This window comes from Somniosus microcephalus, chromosome 15 (genome assembly GCF_052327205.1).
Source record: "Somniosus microcephalus isolate GS21.2 chromosome 15, FLI_Smic_1.0, whole genome shotgun sequence".
NCBI lineage: Eukaryota > Metazoa > Chordata > Chondrichthyes > Squaliformes > Somniosidae > Somniosus > Somniosus microcephalus.
Genome location: NC_141001.1, coordinates 123,556,061 through 123,577,198, shown reverse-complemented (window position 1 = coordinate 123,577,198; position 21,138 = coordinate 123,556,061). Strand labels below are relative to the sequence as shown.

General features: G+C 50.3%; 1 protein-coding gene across 5 annotated transcripts in view; it reads right to left on the bottom strand.

Moving 5' to 3' along the window:
• lrrc56 (leucine rich repeat containing 56) overlaps positions 1-21,138 on the bottom strand; it is a 235,646-nt gene that overhangs the window by 208,582 nt on the left and 5,926 nt on the right. For 2 of the 5 annotated variants that reach the window (XM_086008398.1, XM_086008400.1), the window contains exon 2: positions 3,518-3,712. The exons of 2 other annotated variants lie outside the window; for them this stretch is intronic. The gene's annotated coding sequence lies outside the window, so the exon portion shown is untranslated. The remainder of the gene's footprint in view (positions 1-3,517; positions 3,713-21,138) is intronic. One more of the 5 variants, XM_086008399.1, reaches the window with a different exon arrangement.

Below are 21,138 nucleotides of genomic sequence, written 5' to 3'. Positions count from 1 at the left end.
GCTGTAGCAGGGTATCTAACGGCATTTACCGTCGGTGAAGACTTGCCCCTGCACCATTCAGCTCAAAGTGTCCACAATGTTGTTGGAAACGCGAGCGGATAACGTCGCAGCAAGGGAAACAGGGCACGTGGGACCTGTGCGGGCAGGGCACGTGGGACCTGTGCGGGCAGGGCACGTGGGACCTGTGCGGGCAGGGCACGTGGGACCTGTGCGGGCAGGGCACGTGGGACCTGTGCGGGCAGGGCACGTGGGACCTGTGCGGGCAGGGCACGTGGGACCTGTGCGGGCAGGGCACGTGGGACCTGTGCGGGCAGGGCACGTGGGACCTGTGCGGGCAGGGCACGTGGGACCTGTGCGGGCAGGGCACGTGGGACCTGTGTGAGCAGAGCAAGCAACTGTGAATCTCCTTAACCAGTGAGATTTAAGGAATGGGAAATAAACAGCGGCAGAATTGAGGAGAGCGAATTAAAAGGGGTTAATTCAATGTCAAATCAGGTACAGAAAGAAATAAAGGGAAGATTGGATTAAGTGAGAGAGAAAGAGAGACAGAATGGAAAAGTAAGAATTTTTTTTTTAAATTTGACATTTTTAAAATCTCCCTGAAAAATTCAAAACCTGAATGAGACACCACACTTGTATTGGTGAATTTTCGGTGCCAGAGAGGTTGATCGGCAGTCATTAACAGTTAACACATCATTAGAAGGGTACTTACACTTGTGATGACAAGACTTACCTTTCCGTGGCGAGTTAATGGGCAAATACAGCAAGTTCCTAAAAAAAAATGGGGAGGCTAAGAGCGAGATGCCATTCTGCGAAGCTAACAGCGGAGTGACTCGGACAGCAACTTTTAGATATAGGCATTTAACCGCACATCTGCCCCGCGCCTGAATTTGCTGCACCATTTACCCATAAATAACGGTGAGTGCAATTAGTTTTGCCGTTATTTTGACAGCAAATGCTGGCCCAATGAAACTGCCTATGTAAACATTCTAATTGCACCCCTCTACCAGAGGTAGTGCTGCAGCACCTCGCTGCCACATCTCCCAGCTCCCCCTTTGTTGCAGCCAACACCTAAGGAAGGATATACTTGCCATAGAGGGAGTGCAACGAAGGTTCACCAGACTGGTTCCTGGGATGGGGGGATTGTCCTGTGAGGAGAGATTGAGTAGACTAGGCCTATATTCCCTAGAGTTTAGAAGAATGAGAGGTGATTTCATTGAAACATACAAAATTCTTACAGGGCTTGACAGGGTAGATGCAGGGAGGATGTTTCCCCTGGTGGGGGAGTCTAGAACCAGGGGTCACAGTCTCAGGATAAGGGGTCGGCCATTTAGGACTGAGATGAGGAGAAATGTCTTCACTCAGAGGGTGGTGAATCTTTGGAATTCTCTACCCCAGAGGGCTGTGGAGGCTCAGTCGTTGAGTATATTCAAGACAGAGATCGATAGATTTTTGAATATTAAAGGGAATCAAGGGATATGGGGATAGTGCAGGAAAGTGGAGATGGGGCAGATCAGCCGTGAATCACTGGCTCGAAGGGCCAAATGGCCGACTCCTGCTCCTATTTCTTATGTTCTTATGTAACTCTGCCTCTGCTTCCCAAACTGCCGTTAAGTTTTTCCATCTAACTATGAATAATATAAGTTTTGTATAAAAACAAGGACAGAATATATGACTTTAAAATGGGGACTGAATCGCACCTACGTCCCCTGCCCTCTAACCCCGTTTCACTTGGTCTTGACTTTCTGTGTACAACACTAAGGAACTGTATATTTATTCTGGATGGGTCTACATTAAAAAAACAGCCTCCACTGGGCCAGGATTTGGAGCATTCTTCACTCAGAGGGTGGTGAATCTTCGGAATTCTCTGCCCCAGAGGGCTGTGGATGCTCAGTCGTTGAGTATATTCAAGGCCGAGATCGAGAGATTTTTGGACTCTAGGGGAATCAAGGGATATGGCGATCAGGCGGGAAAGTGGAGTTGAGGTCGAAGATCAGCCCTGATCTTATTGAATGGCGGAGCAGGCTCGGGGGGCCGAATGGCCGACTCCTGCTCCCATTTCTTATGCTCTTATGTCAGAAAGAAAGGTGAAAAGCAGGGAAGGTTGCAGGACTCCACTTGAGCAACCTTTTCCAAAAAGTGCCTCGAGTAAATCTTTTGCAGAGTTTGTTTCAGGTCACAAAGTAGACCTTTGGGTCCATCAGATAAGTACTTCAATAAATACTTAGTGAAAGTGGCAAGTCCCATTTAAAACTAGTAGGTACAGCGGCATCGACACACAGGGCACAACTAACAGCACAGTCATGTGAAAAGTTAAATATGAAACACACTGTTGTTTCTAATTTAAAAGGAGTTATATAAATGTTGTGGAGACTAGAGTCATAACGACACAGAAGGAGGCCATTCGGCCCATCAAGTCCGTGCCGGCTCTCTGTAGAGCGATCCAGTCAGTCCCATTCCCCCGCTCTATCCCCGTAGCCCTGCAAGTTTATTTCCCTCAAGTGCCTATCCAGTCGCCCCTTGAAAACATCGAGTGTCTCCGCTTCCACCACTTCCGTCGGCAGCGAGTTCCAGGTCCTCACCACTCGCTGCGTGAAAAGGTTTTTCCTCACATCCCCCCTGTATCTCTTGCCCAAAACCTTAAATCTGTGTCCCTCAGTCCTTGTACCATCAACTAGTGGGAACAACCTTTCCCCGTCTAGCCTATCCAAACCCGTCATAATCTTGTACACCTCTATCAAATCGCCCCTCAACCTCCTTTGCTCCAATGAAACCAAATCCAACTTCTCCAACCTGTCCTTGTAGCTAAGATCCCCCATCCCCGGAACCATTCTGGTAAATCTCCTCTGCACCCTCTCAAGGACCTTCACACCCTTCCTAAAGTGTGGTGACCAGAACTGGACACAATACTCCAGTTGTGGCCTAACCAGCGCTTTATAAAGGTTCAGCATAACTTCTCTACTTTTGTACTCAATACCTCTATTTATAAAGCCCAAGATCCCATATGCTTTGCTAACCACTCTCTCAATATGTCCCGCCACCTTCAGGGACCTATGCACATTAACTCCCAGGTCCCCCTGTCCCTGCACACTCTTTAAAACTGTGCCATTAAGTGTATATTGCCTCTCCCTGTTCCTTCTCCCAAAATGCATCACCTCACACTTCTCTGTATTAAATTCCATCTGCCACTTGTCTGCCCATTCTGCTAGCCTTTCTATGTCCTGTTGCAGTCAATTGGTATCATCCTCACTGTTTGCCACATTCCCAAGCTTGAGGTCATTGGCAAAATTTAGAAATTCTACTTGGTCTTCTAATATCCAGGTCATTTATATATATCAAAAAAAGCAGTGGCCTCAGCACTGACCCTTGGGGAACAACACTGTCTACCAGTGAGCATTTAAAAAAAAACAATACATTTCAAAATTACCACAATTAATTCAATTAGAATTAAAGAATTAGGGTTTTCTCATAACTTCCACAAGATATTCCACAATTTTTTTAATGGAACGATAAGCACCTTCAACACTGCTGCGGAAATGCAGGATGCAGCTTTGCACCTCAAAGGTGAATTTGCGTCTTGGTCCCACTGTTACTGAAAAGTGTAGAGTGGGTGTTAAAAGCAAAGCATTGTCAGGCAAATCACCCCAGCTGGTCTCGCGCTGGCAGAGGCTTTGAAGAACATTATCTGCCAAACCCATGAATGGTGTATAAGCTAGCAGAGAAAGGGGGAGGAAGGCAAGAAAATGTAAAATGCCACAATGCAAACTATTATGAGCGCGCTAAATTAACACACAGTTAAAAAGACAAGATTAATGAAGCACTCTTGGTTAATGACTCTAGCCACTGTGGATAATGCAATTCCCTCATACTTTGTGGTTCAAAAATTGTTCCCAGCTACCTCCCCAGATAACTGGAGAAGGTTAGAGAGTGTAACAGGTTTTAAGCAAGTACAGAGGCGCTCTCCAACATAAACCAGAATAGCATTGTCCTTTTCTCGCTCGAATCACTGAAATTACAATACAGGAGGGGGCCCCTCAGCCTGTGGTACCTGTGCCAATGCTAGCTCTCCCCGAGCTGTCTACTCGCATTGATGTCTCTACCCTGTTCCTGGATTCTTTAATATTCCCACATACATGTCCTTTCTTACATATTCTAAACCCCAACATGTAATGCTACATCAGATGATAAAAATTTGAAGTTCGGCAGTGCAGCCTGCACTTACACGCTAATTAGAAAACATCACAACACAAAAGCAAAATACTGCGGATGCTGGAAATCTGAAATATAAACAGAAAATGCTGGAAATATTCAGGTCAGGCAGCATCTATGGAGAGAGAAACAGAGTTAACGTTTCAGGTCGATGACCCTGTGTCAGAACTGGAAAAAGTTGGAGATGTAACAGGTTTTAAGCAAGTGTTGGGGCAGAGAAAGGACGGAGGAGAGGAAAGAACAAAAGGGAAGGTCTGTGATAGGGTGGAAGACAGGAGAGATTAAATGACAAAAGGGATGATGGTGTGAGGCAAAAGGAGATGGTAATGAGACAAGTAAAGAAATAAAAGATGGGTCTAGAGGAGGTGTAAATGGGAATGGCAGAATGATCGACAGCTGCCATCCAAAAAAATGGGGGCTGAGGTTATAATCTAATTTTGTTGAACTCGATGTTCAGTCCAGAAGGCTGAAAATGCCTAATCGAAAGAGGAGATGCTGTTCCTCGGGCTTACGTTGAGCTTACATTGGATTACATAGGATATACAGCACAGAAACAGGCCATTCGGCCCAACCAGTTCATGGTCCACTCGAGCCTCTATATCCTTTTCATAATATGGCAACCAGACCTGCCCGCAGTACTCGGTCTAACCAAGGTTCAATACAGGTTTATTGGAACAGTGTAGGAGGCCGAGGACAGAGAGGTCAGAGTGGGAGTGGAGTAGAGAATTAAAATGACAGGCGACCGGAAGCTCGGGGTCACGCTTGCAGACGGAATGGAGGTGTTCCGCAAAGCAGTCACCCAATCTGCATTTGGTCTCCCCAATGTAGAGGAGACCGCATCGTGAGCAGCGAATACAGTATAAAAACTGAAAAAAATACAAGCAAATCACTGTTTCACCTGGAAGGCGTGTTTCGAAAACATCACAACTCTTCTCTTAACCCAACTCACTTTAGAGGGTTTCAACAGCGGTCGGTCTGGTTCACAACCTTTATTGTGAAAGAGAGCGCGACCAGCTTTACGAGCTTCCTGAACGTTTCTACTTTTTGTTTTAAATACAAGTACTTTTTTTTCCTGTTGTCCTGGAGTGCTTGTGTTAATAAGGGAGGCTTTCCGCCCCAGAATTGTAGAACAAGCCTCCACTGTACTGTTGGTATCATCACTGACCAACACAACAAAACCAATACCACTTATTCACATGCTTTTTTAAAATAGGAAACTGATGTCATTCCAGATCCCATTTGCAATTCTGTGGCAGACGGTTATTCCTATAGACTGTCTGGAGTCTGTACATCAATATGTGAAATCAGAAAATAATTGAATCTACCTCAGCTGCATTGTATCTCCTGTTCTGGCCAAGGAACAGGAGCACAGTTTTGCATTCTATACAGCTTGAAACAACAAAGACCTTGCACTAGTATTCCGCCTCATCACATCCTCAGAATGTCCCAAACAAAGAGACACAAATCACTAAGCAGCAAAAATCATCAGCTGCACAAGAAAAATAATGTACTCTGTACATTAGACACACGCACGCCACACACACACACAAACACACACTATTCTTGCGAGCAAGAGCACATTCCAGGCGGCCTGTACATAAACTGAATTCCTTCCCCAGACCTCTCGACCTTTCTCTCTCCTTTAAGACACCTTCCCATAGCCCACCTTTCTCCCCAGCCTCATCGTCCCCCGACTCAGTATTCTGTTCCTCCTCTCTAAAGTGCCTTGGAACATTTTGTACATTAAAGGTGCTACACCAGTGCTGTCCAATAGAAATAGCTGACTAGCCAACAGGTGATCTGGACGAGGGAATTGGATGGAATATCTCCAAATTTGCAGACGACACAAAGCTGGGTGGGAGGGTAAGCTGTGAGGAGGATGTCGTGAAACTCCAGCACGATTTGGACAGGTTGGGTGATTGGGCAGAAACATGGCAAATGCACTATAATGTGGATAAATGTGAGGTTATCCACTTTGGTGGCAAAAACAGGAAGGCAGATTATTTGAATGGTAATAGATTGGGAGAAGGGGAAGTGCAGAGAGACCTGGGTGTTCTTGTGCACCAGTCATTGAAGGTAAGCATGCAGGTGCAGCAGGCGGTTAAGAAGGCAAATGGTATGTTGGCCTTCGTAGCAAGAGGGTTCGAGTACAAGAACAAGGATGTCTTGCTGCAGTTGTACAGGGCCTTGGTGAGACCACACCTGGAGTATTGTGTGCAGTTTTGGTCACCTTACCTGAGGAAGGACGTTCTTGCCATGGAAGGAGTGCAGCAAAGGTTCACCAGGCTGATACCTGGGATGGCAGGAATGACGTATGAGGAGAGATTGGGTCGATTGGGCTTATACTCACTGGAGTTTAGAAGATTGAGAGGGGATCTCATCGAAACCTATAAAATTCTGTCAGGCCTGGACAGACTAGATGCAGGAAGGATGTTTCTGATGGCCGGGGAGTCCAGAGCCAGGGGTCATAGTCTAAGGATAAGGGGTAAGCCATTTAGGACTGAAATGAGGAGGAATTTCTTCACCCAGAGAGTGGTGAACCTGTGGAATTCTCTGCCACAGAGGGCGGCGGAGGCCAGTTCATTAAGTATATTCAAGAAAGAGTTGGATATATTTCTTAAGGCTAAAGGGATCAAGGGATATGGGGAGAATGCAGGGACAGGGTACTGAATTTGGATGATCAGCCATGATCTCATTGAATGGCGGAGCAGGCTCGAAGGGCCGAATGGCCTACTCCTGCTCCTATCTTCTATGTATCTATGTGTGGCTACATGCACTAATTTAAGTGGAAATCGCCTTACATACACCCACAATACAGGTAAATATACTTCACATGTGCATATTTACTTAACAAACAGCTATCATTCACTAACTAAGGAAGTAAAGCACTCAACGATCAAACAAACACTTGCACACTCTGCTTTTCATCTTACTGTTTCACCAACAAACGCACAAAAAGGTTAAAGCACACGCCGTGCAAACATGAGGATTGAGAACACACGCCCAGCCACATCCCACTCATTTTTCATTTATTAATCAGCAATGCAGTTAGTAGCACGTGGCTAACGTACTGGACATCACTGTGCTATACAAATGCAGGATGTTGTTGTTGTACGCTGGCAATGGAAAGCATTCATTTACCTATTGGACCAGCCCTCCTCCGCCTCCTCCTCCTTCTTAGGCAGTCCCTCGGAACCGAGGATGACTTGCTTCCACATTATAAATGAGTTCTCAGGTGACTGATGAGTCCAATGCGGGACCTACAGTCTCTGTCACAGGTGGGGCAGACGGTGGTTGAAGGGGCGGGTGGGTGGGGTGCTTGGGTTGACGTGCGCTCCTTGCGCTTGGCTTCCGCTTGCTCCCGGCGAAGAGACTCGAGGTGTTCGGTGCCTTCCCAGATGCTTCTCCTCCACTTTGTGCGGCCTTGGGCCAGGGATTCCCAGGTGTCGGTGGGGGTGTTGCACTTTTTTTAAGGAGGCTTTGAGGGTGTCCTTGAAGCGTTTCCTCTGCCCACCTGGGGCTCCCATGCCGTGCCGGAACTCCGAGTAGAGCGCTTGTTTTGGGAGTCTCGTATCGGGCATGCGGACAATGTGACCCGTCCATCGGAGCTGATCTAAGCTCTGACCACGCTCAATGCTGGGGATGTTGGCCAGAGCAATAACACGGATGTTGGTGCGCCTATCCTACCAATGGATTTGCAGGGTCTTGCGGAGGCAGCGTTGGTGGCGCCTCTCCAGTGCTTTGAGGTGCCTGCTGTACATGGTCCATGTCTCTGAGGTATACAGCAGGGCGGGTATCACTGCTGCGCTGTAGACCATGAGCTTAGTGCCGGGTTTGAGGTCCTGGCCTTCAAACACACTCTTCCTCAGGCGACCGAGGGCTGCACTGGCACACTGAAGGCGGTGTTGGACTTCGTCGTCGACGTCTGCCCTTGTTGACAGTCGGCTCCCACCCAGCTCTGTGGTCACCACAATTGCTAAATAGCTAACTCTTAGGGCAGGATTTTCATTGGGCCGTGGAGACGGGGTTGGAGGTGTGTGGGGGGTTAAAATCCCAAAATCGGGGGGGGGGCACGAACCCATCCCGCACCCAACCCGCCTCCATGCCAGTTTCAAAGGAGGCGGGTACCCGACCCGCACTGGGACCCGCCTCCCCGAGGCGGGAAGGGGATTAGTGCCAATTAACTGCCTGTTAATAGGTAGTTAACAGACAGTTTTTAGCCTAATCCCTATTTTTAATGTTGAAGTGTGGGATTCCCGACGGCTCCAAACCATGCCAAGGTAGCGAGGCGGACCGTCGGGATGAAGGGCTTGGAGGGGTCGAGATGTCCGGTGTTCAGGTGAGTGATGAGTGCAGAGGTAAGTGTGTTTGGTATGTGTAAAGTGTTTAAAGAAGTTCTACTAACCTTTACAGCCTTCCTTCCTTCAGGTCTCGGGAGTCCCTCATCTCACCGGCACAGAAAGCAGAATGGCCGCGATCTGTCAAATATTGCAGCATTCAGCTTTCTGTTCCGGAGAGATCTCTAAATCATCCCGAGAGGAAAGAATTAACTTGGAGTACAGATTGTCAGTGTTTGACAACTTCAAACAGTTGTTAAATGCTGATATTTCATCTGTCAAAAGGTCTTGACAGATGAAATATCAATCTGTGATGTCACCTGTTGCCAGGTGGTCCTTAATTGGCCTGCTGAGCCCGCTGGGCGGGCTCAACAAGGTCATTCAAGTCAAAATCGTGTGAGTCCCGCCTCCTCAATGAAAATCCAGCCCTTAGTCTTCCAGGCTCCAACAGCCCTCTGCGAAAAGACATTTCTCCCAACTTCACTTTCTTAGTGATCATTTGAAATAGACGATCTCGCATCACTGACTTCCCAGCCAGGAGAACAGACATTCCCCATTTCCTCATCGAAACCCTTCAAAATTTGAACAACTTCTTAAATCTCCTCGGCTCCAGCAAATGACAACAACAACTTGCATTTATACAGCACCTTTAATGCAGTAAAACGTCCCAAGGCGCTTCACAGGAGCGGAATCGGACAAAGGGTGTTGACGATGGTTTGGAGTTCGACCTCTGAGTGAGCGCAGACGCAAGCTTCGTCTGCATACTGCAATTCGACAACAGAGGATGGGACGACCTTGGATCTGGACTGGAGGCGATGGAGGTTGAACAGTTTCCCGTTTGTTCTGTAAATTAGCTCCACTCCAGTGGGGAGCTTACTGAGGGTGAGATGGAGCATTGCAGCAAGGAAGATCGAGAAGAGCGTTGGTGCGATGACACAGCCTTGTTCGACCCCGGTTCATACGTGAATTGGGTCTGTGGTAGAACTGCTGGTCAGGATCACGGCTTGCATGTTGTCGTGAAGCAGGCGAAGGATGGTGACAAACTTTTCAGGGCAGCCAAATTTGAGGAGGACACGCCATAATCCCTCACGGTTGACAGTGTCGAAGGCCTTTGTGGGGTCAAAGAAGGCCATGTACAGCAGTTGGTGCTGTTCCCTGCATTTCTCTTGTAATTGACGTGCGGTGAAGATCATGTCCATTGTGCCCCTTTGTGGGCAGAATCCGCATTGCGACTCTGGGAGGAGCTCTTCAGCCACTGGGAGAAGGCGATTGAGGAGGATTCTTGCGATGACTTTCCCCTGTGGCAGACAGCAGGGAAATTCCTCTGTAATTACCGTAATCGGACTGGTCACCTGTCTTGAAGATGGTCACAATTACGGCATCTCCGAGATCCCCTGGCATGCTCTCCTCCTTCCAGATAAGAGAAATGACCAAACACCTTCACCGAAGCGTACGAGAGCATGGGCCTTACACTAAACATCCGTGAGACAAAGGTCCTCTACCAACCTGCCCCCGCCACACAGTACTGCCCCCCAATTATCAAAATCCACGACAAGGCCCTGAACAATGTGGACCACTTTCCATACCTCAGGAGCCTACCATCAACAAGGGCAGACATCGATGACGAACCCGGCACCAAGCTCATGGTCTACAGAGCAACAGTGATACCTGCCCTCCTGTATGCCTCAGAGACATGGAGCATGTACATCAGGCACCTCAAAGCACTGGAGAGGTACCACCAATGCTGCCTCCGCAAGGTCCTGCAAATCCATTGGCAGGATAGGCGCACCAACGTCAGTGTTCTTGCTCAGGCCAACATCCCCAGCATCGAAGCTCTGACCATGCTCAATCAGCTCCGATGGACGGGCCACATTGTCCACATGCCCAATACAAGCGCTCTACTCAGAGCTCCGACACGGCAAGAGAGCCTCAGGTGAGCAAAGGAAACGCTTCAAGGACACCCTCAAAGCCTCCTTGAAAAAGTGCAAACATCCCCACCGACACCTGGGAATCCCTGGCCCAAGACCGCGCAAAGTGGAGGAGAAGCATCTGGGAAGGCGCCGAACACCTCGAGTCTCTTCGCCAGGAGCAAGCGGAAGCCAAGCGCGGGCAGCGCAAGGAGCGCACATCAACCCAAGCACCCCACCCACCCGCCCCTTCAACCACCGTCTGCCTCACCTGTGACAGAGACTGTAGGTCCCGCATTGGACTCATCAGTCACCTGAGAACTCATTTTTAATGTGGAAGCAAGTCCTCCTCGGTTTCGAGGGACTGCCTAAGAAGAAGAATCAGACAAAATTTGACACCGAGCCAAAGACGGAGACATTAGGACAGGTGACCAAACGCTTGGTCAAAGAGGTAGGTTCTATTTATTTGCCCAGTATCTAGATGTAGTGAGTCTAGGAATCAAACAGAGATCCTATGCCACTGTGTTTGGCTTACTAGATGTATCACATGGTTTCCTCAACTTTGGAAAGGTTCTCTCAGACTGGGGGTTGTAACCTATTAAGACAGAATTACCAAACATTAAACAACAGTAGGGTGAATAAACAACAGTCTACAGTAATTACTTACCTCTTCAGGATACAAAAAAATAAGAAAACCACTTCTCCCGCTCTAACACAATACGAACTGAACCTCGAAACACAACTCCCAATAAGTCTTATTTAGAATCATAGAAAGTTACAGCACGGAAGGAGGCCATTTCGGCCCATCGTGTCCGCGCCGGCCAACAAAGAGCTGTCCGGCCTAATCCCACTTCCCAGCTCTTGGTCCGTAGCCCTGCAGGTTACAGCATCCCAAGTGCACATCCAAGTACTTATTAAATGTGGCCATGGTGTGGAGATGCCGGAGTTGGACTGGGGTGGACAAATGTAAGAAGTCACACAACACCAGGTTATAGTCCAACAGCTTTATTTGAAATCACAAGCTTTCGGAGCGCTGCTCCTTCTTCACCTGAAGAAGGAGCAGCGCTCCGAAAGCTTGTGATTTCAAATAAAGCTGTTGGACTATAACCTGGTGTTGTGTGACTTCTTACATTTATTAAATGTGGTTCGGGTTCCTGCCTCTACCACCCTTTCAGGCAGTGAGTTCCAGGCCCCCACAACCCTCTGGGTGAAGACATTTCCCCTCAAATCCCCTCTAAACCTTCCCCCAATTACTTTAAATCTGTGCCCCCTGGTTTTTGACCCCTCTGTTAAGGGAAATAGGTCCTTTCTATCCACTTTATCTAGGCCCCTCATAATTTTATACACCTCAATAAGGTCTCCCCTCAGCCTCCTCTGTTCCAAGGAAAACAGACCCAGCCTATCCAGTCTTTCCTCAGAGCTAAGATTCTCTGTACCCTCTCTAGTGCAATCACATCTTTCCTGTAATGCGGTGACCAGAACTGCACGCAGTACTCTAGCTGAGGCCTAACTAGTGTTTTATACAGTTGAAGCATAACCCCCCTGCTCTTGTATTCTATGCCATGGCTAATAAAGGCAAGCATTCCATATGCCTTCTTAACCACCTTATCTACCTGGCCTGCTACCTTCAGGGATCTGTGGATATGCACTCCAAGGTCCCTTTGTTCCTCTACACTACTCAGTGTCCTACCATTTAATGTGTATTCCCTTTCCTTGTTAGCCCCCCGCCAAATGCATTACCTCACACTTCTCCAGATTGAATTCCATTTGCCACTGTTCTGCCCACCTGACCAATTTATTGATATCTTCCTGCAGTCTACAGCTTCCTTCTTCAGTATCAACCACACAGCCGATTTTAGTATCATCTGCAAACTTCTAAATCATACCCCTATATTCAAGTCAAGATCATTAATACCACAAAAAGCAAGGGACCTAGTACTGAGCCCTGCGGAACCCCACTGGAAACAGCCTTCCAGTCACAAAAACACCCATCAACCATTACCCTCTGCTTCCTGTCTCCGAGCCAGTTTTGAATCCAACTTGACACTTTGCCCTGGGTTCCATGGGCTTTTAACTTTGTGACCAGTCTGCCATGTGGAACCTCATCAGAAGTCTTGCTAAAGTCCATATAGACTACATCAAATGCACTACCCTCATCTACCCTCCTTGTTATCTCCTCAAAAAATTCAATCAAGTTTGTCAGACACGTCCTTCCCTTAACAAATCCGTGCTGACTATCCTTGATTAGAGAGTTCAATGTTGCCGAGCCTTGGAATCTCTGACCTGCCCTCATCACTGACGGCTGCAAACATAGAAACATAGAAGATAGGAGCAGGAGTAGGCCATTCGGCCCCTCGAGCCTGCTCCGCCATTCAATGAGATCATGGCTGATCATCCAAATTCAGTACCCGGTCCCTGCCTTCTCCCCATATCCCTTGATCCCTTTAGCCTTAAGAAATATATCTAACTCCTTCTGGGTGAAAAAATTCCTCATCTCGGTTCAAAATGGCTTACCCCTTATCCTTAGACTGTGACCCCTGGTTCTGAACTCCCCGGCCATCGGGAACATCCTTCCTGCATATAGTCCTGTTAGAATTTCTAAGTTTCAAAAGTGACTGGGGAGCTGGATAAAGGTTGGCAAGTAAAAACACACACCAATGCAACCCTGGACACGGAGCTACCAGTCAAATGGACAACAAAGATTCACTGCATCCACCCTCACAGACATGGCTCATTACTTCCCTTGATTCCCAGGTCACAAGGGAATAAAAAGTGTTTATTCAGACACATTCATACAACTGCCACTCATCGTAGGGTTCAAACAAATTTAACTGATCTCCCTGCTTGAACTGAGGTGTCAAGTCGACAATCAAGCAAATACCTTAAAAAAGATACAACAGATATTTGAATGGGATAGCTGGGCTGCCTACCTAGCAGAAAACTAACCTGCCCCAAAACATTAGGAATGAGCTGTGAGCAATGTTCCCTTTAAGCGGTGCTTTGTTCGGCGTGGCCCGTTTCATTTAATGCGCGGTTCCTTTAAACTTCTGCGCACGCGCGATATTTACACTGGAAAAGCTGGCGAGCGGCCTGCACGGGGCCTTGCAGATTGCTGCGCAGCCTAGAGGGAACATTGCCTGTGAGATGGTCTCCCGATCCAAGTACACCACAGCAAAAGCCATCAGCACTCCTGCTAAAGATTTCCTGATCTTGTAGGGACGGAGGTTCCGATCGAAAAGACTGAGCTCGAGTCAGGCAATTAAAACAATGAACTTTAATGAAATGAAATGAGTTTAAACTGGAAACTGCTGGAACACACCAATAACAGGTCGACTCTCCCTGAGGGCTCCACGAGGACTGATCCTCTGGTCAGGAGACTGACGTCATCACGTTCTTCCCGCCATCGGGGCATCACGTGACTAACGGCATGACATCACGTTGAAACCACGCTGTAAAGGTAACTAGACATTGTACAGTCAAACAGTGTAATTAAAGGTACAGGCACAGACAGTAACTACATTGCTGTTAAAGGAATTATGTACAACCGCTCTGTCCTTTGGTGGCTCCGCCACATGCGCCCCCCCAGAATTGTCTTTAACAGAAAAGGTGAGGCGAGGAGGAGGCCTGATGAGCCTGTCCGATCGACTGAGATACCCTGGTAGAGGAAGTTGACGACCGGTGGTTGAGTTGGTAGTCGGTTGTGGCTGAGCAGGAGCGGCGAGCGCGGTCGAGTTGGCAGGCGGCTTTGGTTGATCTGGTGCGGCGGCAGCGGGCGGTCGGCCACGTTTGGGTGGTTGAGTGACTACGACAGGGTGTTCCAGGTCCAGGTGAGCCGGCTTCAAACGGTCCACCGAGATGTGATCCGGCTTCCCTCCGACGTCGACCGAAAGGATTTGTCTCCTGGTTCGATGACGCGGAAAGGACCAGTGTAAGGGGGCTTGAGCGGATCCTGGTGAGCGTCGTGGCGGATGAAGACATACTCCGCTTTCTTCAGTCCCGGTGGCACGTAGGAGTGCTGCAAACTGTGATTGGACGTAGGTATCGGAGCGAAGCATCTGGCCGCATCTTGGTGGCGAACGAGTTGCCGGGAGGCGGACCATGACTCTGTGGGAGAAGGGAGGAAATTCCCTGGTACACGGAGCGGCTGGCCATAGACGAGTTCAGCCGAAGACGATTGCAGGTTATCTTTGGGCGCCGTACGAAGACCCAACAGGACCCACGGGAGTCTGTCCACCCATCCTGCGCCTTGAAGACTGGCCCGAAGAGAGGCTTTAAGCGACCTGTGGAATCGCTCGCAAAGTCCGTTTGCCTGTGGATGATAGGCGGTGGTGCGATGAAGTTTGGTACCGAGCCCCTGAGCCACAGCGTTCCAAAGATCCGAGGAAATTGTGGCCCTCGGTCAGAAGAGCTGTCCGCCGGTACCCCGAAACGGGCAACCCAACAGGAGATGAAAGCTCTAGCGACGTCTGCCGAAGTGGTGGAAACCAAAGGAATTGCCTCTGGCCACCTAGTGGTGCGGTCCATGATGGTGAGGAGATGAGTATAACCCTGAGAAGGCGGAAGCGGCCCCACGAGGTCCACATGCACGTGGTCGAAACGACGCTCCAGAACAGTGAACGCAGCCACTGGAGCCTTGACATGATGCTGGACTTTGGCCTTCTGGCCTACGACGCAGTTATTAGCCCAGTCACGGACATCGATGTGCATACCTTTCCAGACGAACTTGGCCGACATAAGCCGTTGTGAAGCCTTCATCCCCGGGTGCGACAACCCGTGTATGGCATTAAAAACCCTCCGGCGCCATGCGACTGGCACGATGGGACGAGGAACTCCCATGGAAACGTCGCAAAGGCGCGTGGCACCTGCGGCCTGGAAGATGACGTCGGTCGCTTGGAAGCTAGAGGGAACGGTTCTATATGATTGGACCTCCGAGTCCGAGGCCTGATCTGCAGCCATGAGGGCGTAGTCGATTCCCAGGTGCATCGCGTGGACCGTCGCACGGGAGAGGCAATCTGCCACCAGGTTGTCCTTACCAGACACATGTTGAATGTCCGTGGTAAATTCGGAAATGAACGTCAAGTGACGTTGTTGACGAGCGGACCACGGTTCGGTGGTCTTGGCCATGGCGAACGTAAGGGGTTTGTGGTCGACAAAAGCCGTGAAGGGACGCCCCTCCAATAAAAACCGGAAATGGCGAATGGCGAGGAAAAGGGCCAGTAGCTCCCTATCGAAGGTGCTGTACTTTTTTTCATTCTTTCGTAGTTGACGGCTGAAAAACGCCAGCGGATGCCACGTACCGTTGACCCACTGTTCTTGCACTGCACCGATGACGTAGTCTGACGCGTCAGTGGCAAGGGCGATAGTAGCACCTGGAAGTGGGTGCGCCAGCATGGTTGCGTTGACCAAAGCGTTCTTCAAACGCTGTCCAGCTGATTGGATCTTTACCAGACTTGCCCTTGAGGGCCCCGAACAAAGGTTGCATGAGCTGAGCCGCCTTGGGGACGAAACGGTGGTAGAAGTTGACCATCCGCAGGAACTCCTGCAAGGCCTTGACTGTTGACGGCCACGGGAAAGAAGTAACTGCCTCAACCTTCATCGCCAAAGGGACGGCGCCATCCGATGTTATGCGATGTCCCAGGAAGTCGATTTGTTGCAGGCCGAACTGGCACTTGGCCGGGTTGATTATTAAACCGTGTTGGCTGAGGCGCGTAAAGAGGGAACGCAAATGGGAGATGTGCTCCTCCTTGCTGGTACTGGTGATGAGTATGTCGTCAAGGTAGATGAAAATGAAACGCAGGTCTCGAAGAACGGAGTCCGTTAAACGCTGGAACGCCTGTGCTGCGTTCTTTAAGCCAAACGGCATCCGCAGGAACTCAGAGGCCAAAAGGGGTGATGACTGCGGTTTTTGGGACGTCTTGTGGGTGCACTGGAACCTGGTGATAGCTACGGACGAGGTCGACTTTAGAGAAGATAGAATTTCCTGCCAAGTGGGCCGAGAAATCCTGGATATGCGGAATCGGGTACCGATCCGGAGTGGTGGCGTCGTTGAGGCGCCGGTAGTCACCGCATGGCTGCCAGCCGCCGCCTGGTTTCGGCACAATTTGGAGAGGCGAGGACCACGGACTCTTGGATCGCTGAATGATCCTGAGCCGTTCCATCGTGTCGAACTCCGCCTTCGCAGCTGCGAGCTTGCCGGGTTCGAGCCTTCTAGCCCGTGCATAAACCGGGGAGCCAGTAGTGGTGATGTGGTGTTCAACACCATGTTTCATCGCTGAAGAGGAGAAGGTGGGCCTTGTCAGCTCCGGAAACTCCCCGAGGAGCCGCGTGAAGTCATCTGGAGGAGGAGGGAAAGCTCAGGCAATGGAACGCGACACGGAGGTACCGTGGAAGCACGGGATCGAGTGGAAGGTGGCCGCGTTGATCAGCCGGCAGTGCCGGACATCGACTAGTAGGCTGTTGGCACACAGAAAATCCGCCCCTAGGATAGCCTGAGAGACTGTGGCCGTGGCGAATTCCCAAAAGAAGCGCTGACCGCCGAAACAGACTTCGACTCGCCGCTTTCGGAACGTTCGAATAGCTGCGCCATTAGCTGCTACGAGGGAAAAACCGAGGTTCCCAGTCTGCATGTCAAGCTTCAACGCAGGTAGAATGCTACACTGCGCCCCGGTGTCACAAAGAAAAAGGCGGCCTGAGAGGGAATCGGTGATAGAGGAGTTTCCCCGTAGAACCGACGGCCATCGCCACCGCGGAATGCCCGTTAGATTTGGTCATCCGTCGCCAGGGACACCGCCTGCGCTTTCTTGGGGGCGAAAAACTGCAGGGGGAACGGCAGCATCGTGCTTTCGCGCCAAAACGGATGTGGTAGGAGCACCAGCCCGCTGTAGGAGAAACCGGGACCGCGTCTGTGGGGGGTGGGCGCCTCGTGGCTGCGCAGCACTGCTGGGTAACCGTGAAAATCTTATCGGCTTCTGCCGCAAGCTTGGCGCAGTCTGTAATGTCGGATCTGGCTAGGGCAGCCTGAACCTGTTCAGGCAGTTGATAGAGGAAAAGCTCCCAGAAGAAGAAACATTCCGGTTCAGCACCCAAGAGCGTGAGCATTTGGCTCATCAGCTCGGACGGTTGAGTCCCCGAGGCCAGGCAGCGTGATGAGCCGGCGAGCACGCTCCGACTTTGATAGCCCGAAATCCTGAAGCAACTGTGCCTTAATTGCATCATACTTGCTGTCAGGAGGAGGACTACCGATGAGGCTGATGATCCGTGATGCAGTTGCGCTGTTGAGGGCGGAGACCACGTAATAACAACATGTCTGATCCGCGATGATGTTCCAAATGGCGAACTGGGCTTCAGCCTGGATAAACCAGGCGTCTGGTTGTTGCTCCCAGAACTGTGCCAGTTTCAGCGTGACGGCGTTCGTGTCCATGTCGAATCTTCCACGAAAATCGTTCGTAGAAGTCGGGGTCACCAATGTAGGAACGGAGGTTCCGATCGAAAAGACTGAGTTCGACTCAGGCAATTAAAATAATGAACTTTAATGAAATGAAACGAGTTTAAACTGGAAACTTCTAGAACACATCAATTACAGGTCGACTCTCCCTGAGGGCTCCACGAGGACTGATCCTCTGGTCAGAAGACTGACGCCATGACGTTTTTTTTTGTTTTTTTTATTCATTGATGGGATGTGGGCGTCGCTGGCTAGGCCTGCATTTAGTGCCCATCCCTAATTGCCCTCGAGAAGATGGTGGAGAGCCGCCTTCTTGAACCGCTGCAGTCCATATGGTGTAGGTACACCCACAATGCTGTTAGGAAGGGAGTTCCAGGGTTTTGGCCCAGCGACAGTGAAGGAACGGCGATACAGGTCCAAGTCAGGATGGTGTGTGGCTTGGAGGGGAACTTGTAGGTGGTGATGTTCCCATGCGTCTGCTGCCCTTGTCCTTCTAAGTGGTAGAGGTTGTGGGTTTGGAAGGTGCTGTTGAAGGAGCCTTGGCGAGTTGCTGCAGTGCATCTTGTAGATGGTGCACACTGCAGCCACAGTGCGCCGGTGGTGGAGGGAGTGAATGTTGAAGGTGGTGGATGGGGTGCCAATCAAGCGGGCTGCTTTATCCTGAATGGTGTCGAGCTTCTTGAGTGTTGTTGGAGCTGCACTCATCCAGGCAAGTGGAGAGTATTCCATCACACTCCTGACTTGTGCTTTGTAGATGGTGGAAAGGCTTTGGGGAGTCAGGAGGTGAGACACTCGCTGCAGAATTCCCAGCCTCTGGCCTGCTCTTGTAGCCACAGTATTAATGTGGCTGGTCCAGTTCAGTTTCTGATCAATGGTAACCCCCAGGATGTTGATAGTGGGGGATTCAGCGATGGTAATGCCATTGAATGTCAAGGGGAGTTGGTTAGAGTCTCGCTTGTTGAAGATGGTCATTGCCTGGCACTTGTGTGGTGCAAATGTTACTTGCCACTTGTCAGCCCAAGTCTGAATGTTGTCCAGGTCTTGCTGCATATGGACACGGACTGCGTCAGTATCTGACGAGTCTCGAATGGTGCTGAACAGTGTGCAATCATCAGCGAACATCCCCACTTCTGACCTTATGATGGAGGGAAGGTCATTGATGAAACAGCTGAAGATGGTTGGGCCTAGGACACTGCCCTGAGGAACACCTGCAGTGATGTCATGTGATTGAGATGAATGACCTCCAACAACCACAGCCAACTTCCTTTGTGCTAGGTATGATTCCAACCAATGGAGAGTTTTCCCCTCGATTCCCATTGACTTCAGTTTTGCTAGGGCTCCTTGATGCCACACTCGATCAAATGCTGCCTTGATGTCAAGGGCAGTCACTCTCACCTCACCTCTTGAGTTCAGCTCTTTTGTCCATGTTTGGACCAAGGCTGTAATGAGGTCAGGAGCTGAGCGACCCTGGCGGAACCCAAACTGGGCGTCAGTTAGCAGGTTATTGCTGAGTAAGTGCCGCTTGATAGCACTGTCGACGACACCTTCCATCACTTTGCTGATGATTGAGAGTAGACTGATGGGACGGTAATTGGCCGGGTCGGATTTGTCCTGCTTTTTGTAGACAGGACATACTTGGGCAATTTTCCACATTGCCGCGTAGATGCCAGTGTTGTAGCTGTACTGGAACAGCTTGGCTAGGGGCGCAGCTAGTTCTGGAGCACAAGTCTTCGGTACTATTGCTGGAATGTTGTCAAGGCCCATAGGGCTAAAAATTCAGTTTGAGGTGCCCAGCTCGCCTGGGCGCCAGAATTACCGCTGCGCGCGGAGCCACTTGCGCCATCGGGATATTCAGTTTCAGCGCCCCAAGTGGAAGCCGGCCGCTAAACAAGGGTTTCGGCGTCCCGCTCGGGGCGCTCACCCTGAATATCGGCGCGCTAAGGGCCGCAGCGCCACACGCTGCGGCATGGCACGCTGCGGTACTGCAGGCCTTCCTCCCACTGTTAAGGGGGAGGTGCCTGCAACAGCGCGATCCCCGCTCGCGAGTGCCGGCAAATGAGCCCGGCACCAAGGAGAAGTGCCGGGCTCTCGGGAAACAGCCGGCAATGCCGCGGGGGGGGGGGGGGGGGGGGGTGTAGGAGGCCGGGGACGGAGCAGTGGGCAGGCGGCCGCCCCTCCACCTTAACTCGCCCCACTACCGCCACAGGTAGGCCCGTGTACCGGTCGCTGTTTGTAGCCGGCGCAGAGGAGGTGGGCGCGACCAAATATGGCCAGCGGGGCGATAGCAGGGCACTGCGCACACCGATGACGTCATCGGTGGCGGCACAGCGCTACAGGCTAACGCCGCCATTAGCGCCCCGCTAAATATCACGGTGGTTGTGGCCAGAGGCGCAAAAGTCCTCTTTGGGCGCAAACTGGTGGCGCAGGCCACTGAATTTCTAGGCCATAGCCTTTACAGTATCTTCAGCTGTTTCTTGACATCACGTGGAGTGAATTGAATGGGCTGAAGACTGGCATCTGTGATGCTGGGGACCTCAGGAGGAGGCCGAGATGGATCATCCACTCGGCACTTCTGGCTGAAGATAGTTGCAAACGCTTCAGCCTTGTCTTTTGCACTCACGTGCTGGGCTCCACCATCATTGAGGATGGGGATATTTTTGGAGCCTCCTCCTCCTGTTAACTGTTTAATTGTCCACCACCACTCACGACTGGATGTGGCAGGACTGCAGAGCTTTGATTTGATCCGATGGTTGTGAGATCACTTAGCTCTGTCTATTGCATGTTGCTTCCATTGTTTGGCATGCAAGTAGTCCTGTGTTATAGCCTCACCAGGTTGACACCTCATTTTTTGGTATGCCTGGTGCTGTTCCCGGCATGCTCTCCTGCACTCTTCATTAAACCAGGGTTGATCTCCCGGCTTGATGGTAATGGTAGAGTGAGGGCTATGCCGGGCCATCACATTCTTCCCGCCATCGGGGCATCACGTGACTAACGGCATGACGTCATCACGTTGAAACCACGCTGTAAAGGTAACTAGACATTGTACAGTCAAAGTGTAATTAAAGGTACAGGCACAGACAGTAACTACATTGCTGTTAAAGGAATTATGTACAATCGCTGAGTCCTTTGGTGGCTCCGCCACAATCTATCCTTTACTGCTCCCTTGTCCTGATGTCTACATATCACAGGACTGCGCCCTGTCTGTAAATGAACCGCATTTTAACGCTGTGTGTGCGCCAAGTGT